An 8,149-nucleotide genomic window follows, 5' to 3' on the forward strand; every position below is an offset into this window, starting at 1 on the left:
CCGAACTCGCTACTGACTTGAATGTCAAAATAGTGCCGGGTCACTCGCTATCTGGGCCCGACACTTGCAATTTCTTGCTCATGACCGTGCCACGTCGGCATGAGAACCCGCTACCAGCCGGCCAATCAGAGAAATTGGCGGCTAACTATTTCCTGTTGGCGCGCTTTTAAGCCAATGGGAAAATTCGTTACTGCAGCCATACTGCCACGTCACCACCAAGCAGCCACGAAGGAAGAAGACGACGTCTCTAATTCTAATCTACATTGTGCAGTCTTACTAACCACCACGCGTTTTTAACCGCTTTACTTGTCGCATTCGCTATCGCTTATCTATGTAGTTGCATTCGCTATTTTTCTCATAGTTTTAGTGTACATATTGTTTAATAAAGATCTATTCTTTTATCTGTAATTTGTTTTAATTGTTAGTTATTGAATTAACCACACCTACACCAGAATCCCAAAGAGCACTCGCTCATTTTACACAATCTTATTTATTTTTTTCCACCTTTCAAATGTGGTATTGCACGAACATTTCACGATTTTCTATAAATTTTAATTATTTGTTTATGTCAATTTGCCGTATTATCTCTGCGCTTTTAGAGGATGATTTAATGCGGTCGACAGATGTCGTTTCCGTCGCGCACCTTGCCAATATATGTATATATTAGGGTGGGCCAAAAATAATTTTTAATTTTTTTTTTCTTAGCTACCATGAAAATATCGTCTAAGATGACGAAAAAAAAATTGTGTTAAAGTTTCAGCTCTTAATATTAATATTAAGAGGTGGCTCATTAGAGTTTTTCTTTTTTTCTTCAGTCCCATACAAAAAAATTCATATCTCACCATTCGTTGTTCGTACAGCAAAATTGTTAAAAGGTTTTTTGTAGCAAATTGAACGTTCTACAAAAAAGGTTCCCTACATTTTCTTCGCACGCCTCGCCATTTTAAAGATATTCAAGATTGAAATTTGAAGATTTTAAGGTACATTTCTTTTTTGCTTCTGAATTTTGTAAGTCGTTGACGAATGAACGTTACGCAATGCGCAATACATATTTTTGCAGGAAATTAAATGCTCTACAAAAAAGGTCTCCTATGCTTAGTCGATTAGAATGAGCGTTTGAAAGATATTTATGATTAAAGTTCAATACTTATCTCTCATACTAATTTTTCAACATTTTCTTCGGAAAATTTTAATATAATTCATTAGTTTCGAAAAAATTAATGCAAATTTAAGTTTTTATCAGCACAAAAATACTTTCATCTATTATTTAAATTATTTTTTATATACATGTAAGTTAGGGTGGGCCAAAAATAATTTTTAATTTTTTTTTTCTTAGCTACCATGAAAATCTCATCCGACATGAAAAAAAACAAGTTCTGGTAAGACCTGAGCTCTTGATATTAATATTAAGAGGTGCCTTATCGATATTTTCGATTTCCCATTTAAATAACACAATTTTTTATCTTATATTACAAATTAGTAGCTAAGAAACATAACAAATCATATTTTTCGTAAAACTTATCGAGTGTTTAGCGACGTAACCATAGTATTCTCACAAAATATCGATCATCGTTTAATAAAATCAATTTCTTAAGTACTTAATTTAAACAAAAACTTTGAACTCTACTCTGTGTGGGTAATGACTTAGAAACATTAATTGTTGCCTGAAAAAATAATGTGTCCTATTTGCTCTTGACTCTCGGGAAATGTAAATTAATAAGAGCCATTTTTCAGTAATTTTTCAATTGCAATACAACTTTTTATTTTATATCCCTTACATATTGATTATTTCAAAATTAAACTAAAGTCTTTTTGTTACAATCGGGAAATTTTTGTCGGTGATTTTTAACAACTTGCAATAAATATTGCAATTGTTCTTCATTTTTAGTAAGACATTTGTTGTACTCCTCTATTAAAGCAACACCTCTTTCTGCTACATCATTGACCACGCTGAGACGCTTAAAAAATTCCTGATTTTCTTGATAGCTTTTATCCTGTGACCAAGATTCCACATTTTTGACGATGAAGTCAGTATGTAAATCGAATATTTGAAATATAGTCATTGACTTTTTCGAAATAAAGTCACTCAGATCTACTGATAAGAATTGGTCTGAATTTCCTGGCTCAATTTCAAAATTTTTTTTTTTTTGGATCAGTGTTTATTTCTTTTTTATTCAAAGCCTGAATCATTTTCTGTTTTATGGGTAGAGGCACATTATCATCAAAAAGAGAAATAATGGCCAACTGTTCACTCAAATACCACAGATGATTTCTCATTTTTGAACAAGCTGCAGTTGATACGGAGCTGTTCACAGTTTTATTCTCAACTAAGTCTTGCATGAAGGTCAGATCATTGTATGGTGCCAGAATCGCAGATGGAGCAGTGTACCAAGCTTTTAAATAAATCTTAACGAGAAAAATACAAACTTCACGTAAGCCATTGAATTCTCGCGCTGTTAGTTTAAATTCTTCTCTAAAGAGAAAAATTTTTAACGAATAAATGGCTTTCGCCATCCAACGAGCATGATGAACTGGACCTGGATATTTAAACGTAAAGTTCGGTTTTGGCTTTTCCCCCAAAAAAATCAGCGATAGCTCCAGAAGTTCTTTATAGTCATCTCTTGGTTGACAAACCTGTAAAGTAGACACACAAATTTCAATTTAAATTTTTTTGTTGAGTAAGGAAACTCTGATATGTTCATCAAGAACATTGCGTTTATAATTTTTATAAAGTCCAATTTATGAATTCGTACCCGTAAATTTTCTTCAATCAAGGTTACTAATGTTTGTTTGCTATTTGATAATACTTTATTAACAATACTATCGTCCATTCCAACCTTGAAATTGGATTTATTGAGATTATCCCAATTATTCTTAAACCTAGAAAAGAACTGAACGTTTGGGCCTGAAGTGGTTGGCCAATACACCTCAAACACACCTTTCAAAACAAGCTCAAAGATGTGATGGCGACAAGGTAAATGGATCAACTCTTGATTCAAAGCTTTTTCTAATTCAGCACAAGTCCCATGATGAATTCCTAAAAGTTAAAACAAACATACAATATTTATTATTGAATAATTAGCTTATATCTCATTGATAACTGACCTGTATTGACCGCTGCTGTGTCGAAACACAACCCTTTGACATATGAACTAACACCCCACTGCTTGAGAGTTTCCAGAATGGCAACTGCTTGATCACTGGCACTTCCTGACTTCAGCTTCGGCACTCCCAACAATTGTTCAGTACCACATGATGTCAAAATAATTGGAAGTCTATCTACAGTATCAGTTCCCGTGATATCGGTTAAAAGCTTCCCGTCCCAGTGCACAATATAATTATCTTCAAGCTTCAACCCATCTTTTAACCCCTCTGCAATTTCTTTACGTAAAACATTACGACTGCGCTGAATAGTCTTATAGCTGATATTTACAGTTTTTAAATCAACTCCAACGCTCTTCAGAGTTGCAGAAATAATATACATAGCATTCCTACTAGAAATGTTTGAACGATCTAATGCAGCAACCAATTCTGGTGTCATAACTTTAATTTTGGGAACAGGGGGAGTTAATTCATTTTCATAGTCTGAGACTGATTTTGAGGTTAAGCTTACTGATGATTGAGATGTTATTATGTCAGATTCTTGTCTGGTAATAGGAAGTTCATTATCTCTTACCGGCTGTTCTGCTATTGGAAATTTGAATATATTTATAAACAAATAAAAATGATTTAATATGCTAGTAAGTAATTGCCAATTTCAAGAAAAATAAAATAAAATAGTCGAAACTGAAAATAAATCAAATTCGATTTCATTTAGTTTTATTTATTGATATTTTATAGTTGACAATATTTTTTAATAAGGTAATAAATCAATTTTACAATACATTTATGATTCATAAAAATTAATTAATGAATTATAAAATTTGATTATTAACCATCATCATTTTATATAAAATACTTACTAATTTCTTCAACAACCATCTCTTCCACTTGAGTATTTGGTTGTAAGCCTAAATTAATAATTCCCCTTCGATTCGAACTTTTTTGTCCCGCTAGAAAAATTTTTTTTTTATGATCTAGAGAGTCAACGCTTTTCGAATCCTTAATATCAAAGAGTTCAGTCAGCTTCTTTTGAAAATGAGACTGGTTATTTATTTGAGCTGCTGAATTGCATCTGTTTTGATTTTTCTGTACACTTTTCCACTTAAAATGTAAACTTCGCAACTTTTTTACAGCGTTTTCTCTCCCACAAATTGTTAACCCCGCAGAATGCCATTGCTTTTCAACTTTTATTACGGTATTCATCAAACTTTTGTTAATTGTTTCCTTCAATACAACATGATGATAAAAAAACACAGACATAACCTCTTTAACGGTAAGCAACTTACGGCCAAAGACGTTCGGGTTGGGAGCACCAATTAAGTAAATCGGTTTGCAGCTCATTTTTAGAAAACAGCAAAAACTTGCAATATTAAAACATTTCACTTTACTGTTACTAAATACAATAATAAAATACGAATCAAAACGACAAAAGATATCAGACAGTAAACAAAGTTGGAGAGATTGACGTAACCTTGAATAATATTTACTTATATTATCCTATAGGTGTCGCTAAGATCGATAATTATAATGACTTCAGCGGTAAAATACAAAAATAGTAATGAAAATTAACAATTAAGTTCAGCAAGACAAGATTGCATGAATTTCTTTTATGAATGAATTAAATAAACAGGAGATAAATCGAAAAAATATGATTTGTTATGTTTCTTAGCCACTAATTTGTAATATAAGATGAAAAATTGTGTTATTTAAATGGGAAATCGAAAATATCGATAAGGCACCTCTTAATATTAATATCAAGAGCTCAGGTCTTACCAGAACTTGTTTTTTTTCATGTCGGATGAGATTTTCATGGTAGCTAAGAAAAAAAAAATTAAAAATTATTTTTGGCCCACCCTAACTTACATGTATATAAAAAATAATTTAAATAATAGATGAAAGTATTTTTGTGCTGATAAAAACTTAAATTTGCATTAATTTTTTCGAAACTAATGAATTATATTAAAATTTTCCGAAGAAAATGTTGAAAAATTAGTATGAGCGATAAGTATTGAACTTTAATCATAAATATGTTTCAAACGCTCATTCTAATCGACTAAGCATAGGAGACCTTTTTTGTAGAGCATTTAATTTCCTGCAGAAATATGTATTGCGCATTAAGTAACGTTCATTCGTCAACGACTTACAAAATTCAGAAGCAAAAAAGAAATGTACCTTAAAATCTTTAAATTTCAATCTTGAATATCTTTAAAATGGCGAGGCGTGCGAAGAAAATGTAAGAAACCTTTTTTGTAGAACGTTTAATTTGCTACAAAAAACTTCATAAAAATTTTGCTGTACGAACAACGAATGGTGAGATATGAATTTTTTTGTATGGGACTAAAGAAAAAAAGAAAAACTCTAATGAGCCACCTCTTAATATTAATATTAAGAGCTGAAACTTTAACACAATTTTTTTTTTGTCATCTTAGACGATATTTTCATGGTAGCTAAGAAAAAAAAATTAAAAATTATTTTTGGCCCACCCTAATATATATATATATATATATATATATATATATATATATATATATATATATATATATACATATATATATATATATATATATATATATATATATATATATACATATATATATATATATATATATATATATATATATATATATATATATATATATATATATATATATGTATAATGCCTAGTTTGAGGATATCTTTTCTGCACCTCACTTATAATTGATTTTTTGGTTCATAAGTCACTTGTTTAACTTGAGTATGTGCAGTATGTGCCATACCAAGTGATAGTTGCATCCTGAGTACGCCAACGGAATCATCAGAAAGGCTATGTTGACGTACCCTTGCCTTGTACCACACCGAATCAAATGCTTTTTCAAGGTCAAAGAGTACTGCGCCAACTAGTTTACCGTTCAATAATAATTGTTTATGTCAGATGAAAATTTGTGGATCGCACTGTTGAATGTTTTGCTCTAAATCCGAACTGGTTATCTGGTATTGTGTTGTCTGGTTCAGCGTGTTCTAAAATTTGCGATTTAATTAATTTTTCGAATATTTTACTGATTTTCATTGTTAAACTTATGGGCCTGTATTCAGATGGGTTCGATGTATCCTCGCCTTTTTTCTTAATTGTGATTACTTTTGCTTTTTTCCATCTTACCGGGTAATAGGACTGATTGAAGCAGTTGTTAAATAATATTGTAAAGTCTTTAATAACTATATCTGGAAGATGTTTTAGGACGATCATCGGTATATTGTCGAATCCACTAGACGTTTTGTTTTTGGCATATCCCGTGCAAAAAAAATTATGATTCATTATGAATTTAATTCTGACTTTCATAATGAAATTCATAATCAGACACAAATATGAACTGGTTTCAAAATCAATCTAACTCAAGAATCGCGTCTAATAATTCGGAGAAAAAACGGTATTATTATTATAATTTACGAATTCTGTTATGAATTAATAATGATGTAGATGTGAATAAAATAATTTATATTAAGATGTAATTAAATCTGGATACTATAGCGAGCTTATTCCGATTTCGCTCCAATGCTACGCGACTAATTATTATTACAATTTCTACTTTTTTATAATATTAGTATAGATCCATATCAAACTTATGAGAAAAATGTAATTAAATTACAATAAGTTTATTTTCCATTGATGAAGAATAGCGAGTTTATAGGTTTTCAATCTTCTTTCTCTTTTAAATAGTAATTAGATTTACTAATCATCAGAAAATGACTACTTTTACTTGTAATTCAGATTTCGTCCATAAACAATCGCGTCAATTATTTTAGAGATAATTACAATTGATAATTGATTCATATTGACTCAATTTTCAAGTTAACATAAATCAATCGATCATAAATTTATTCTTTATTTGGAAATGTATATCAATAAAACAAGTGTATAATTAAAATAAGTTTAATGTTACAGACAACTCCTAAGAATGAAGTAAGTATTTAAATTCATTTCAAGTTACAGTTTCTTTATTTACATTTTATTACACAGAAGTGAATTAAGTTTAAGTCAATAAATTTAATGGTAATCTAAATTATAAAATTTATAATAGTAATTTTTGCATTTTCCCTTATAATTCTATACTCTTCACATCTTATCTTAGTCAATCTCATTTAAATTAATCGGTCTCACAATAAAAAAAGTATAAGGCGCAGTTTTATCAAAATTTTTAACAAAAAAACAAACGGTTATCAAACTATTTATGTCTATAGCTACTTTAAGCTCACCAGAACTCGTGCAGAGATCAATTACATCAATTAAAGTATTAGAAATAATAGATTTTATTCGTGAATATTTTATTCGTGAATATTTGGTAATAATTGCAAAAAAATTAGTATTGATGCAATAAACATTACATGGAACATTCTGGAAGGAACAAATTTTGATGAATTCGTCGACAATACCAATACTATGTCGATTATCACGATTATAAACAGCAATAGATGAATTCGTTTTTCTTTTTCGTTCGTAAAGTTTAGAATCATAAACTCAATTATTTTTAAATAAGCGTTTGAATCTATAAATATTTTTATGAGGTCTATAAAACTGGCAGTGAAAAGTGAGCAGAATCCAATGCGATTTGCGCCAAAATTTGTCGCTAAATAGTTGCTAATTAGTTGCTGAAAAGCCGATTTTAATGCTCAAATCGATTTCGAAAAAATCGAGTTACTGCTAGCTTATGCGTAAGATAGCAGTGAACTCGCAAAATCCGTGTTGCATAAGAAGACTGATTGGTCGAAATTGGTTGCTAATTTGTTGCTAAATGACAGCGCCAAAATCGTATCGAATAATTAAGAATCAGCTAAACCAAACTGCCAAGAACTAATGATGAAAGTTCCTACTACCTTAACACGCATTTTCGGAAGCTAGGGACGGTCATTAATTTTGTTGCTGCCCCTAAATTAACTCAGTAATACTGAAAGAGCCAGCAACAAAATAGAAATAGAAGATCAAGCAGTCCTTACGATCGGCAACAAAAAAGTAATGGCCCTGCTATGTTAACCAATGATTTTTATGAACTGAAAGCGAAAGTTTATTTTGTTG

This window comes from Microplitis mediator, chromosome 11, assembly GCF_029852145.1.
Source record: "Microplitis mediator isolate UGA2020A chromosome 11, iyMicMedi2.1, whole genome shotgun sequence".
NCBI lineage: Eukaryota > Metazoa > Arthropoda > Insecta > Hymenoptera > Braconidae > Microplitis > Microplitis mediator.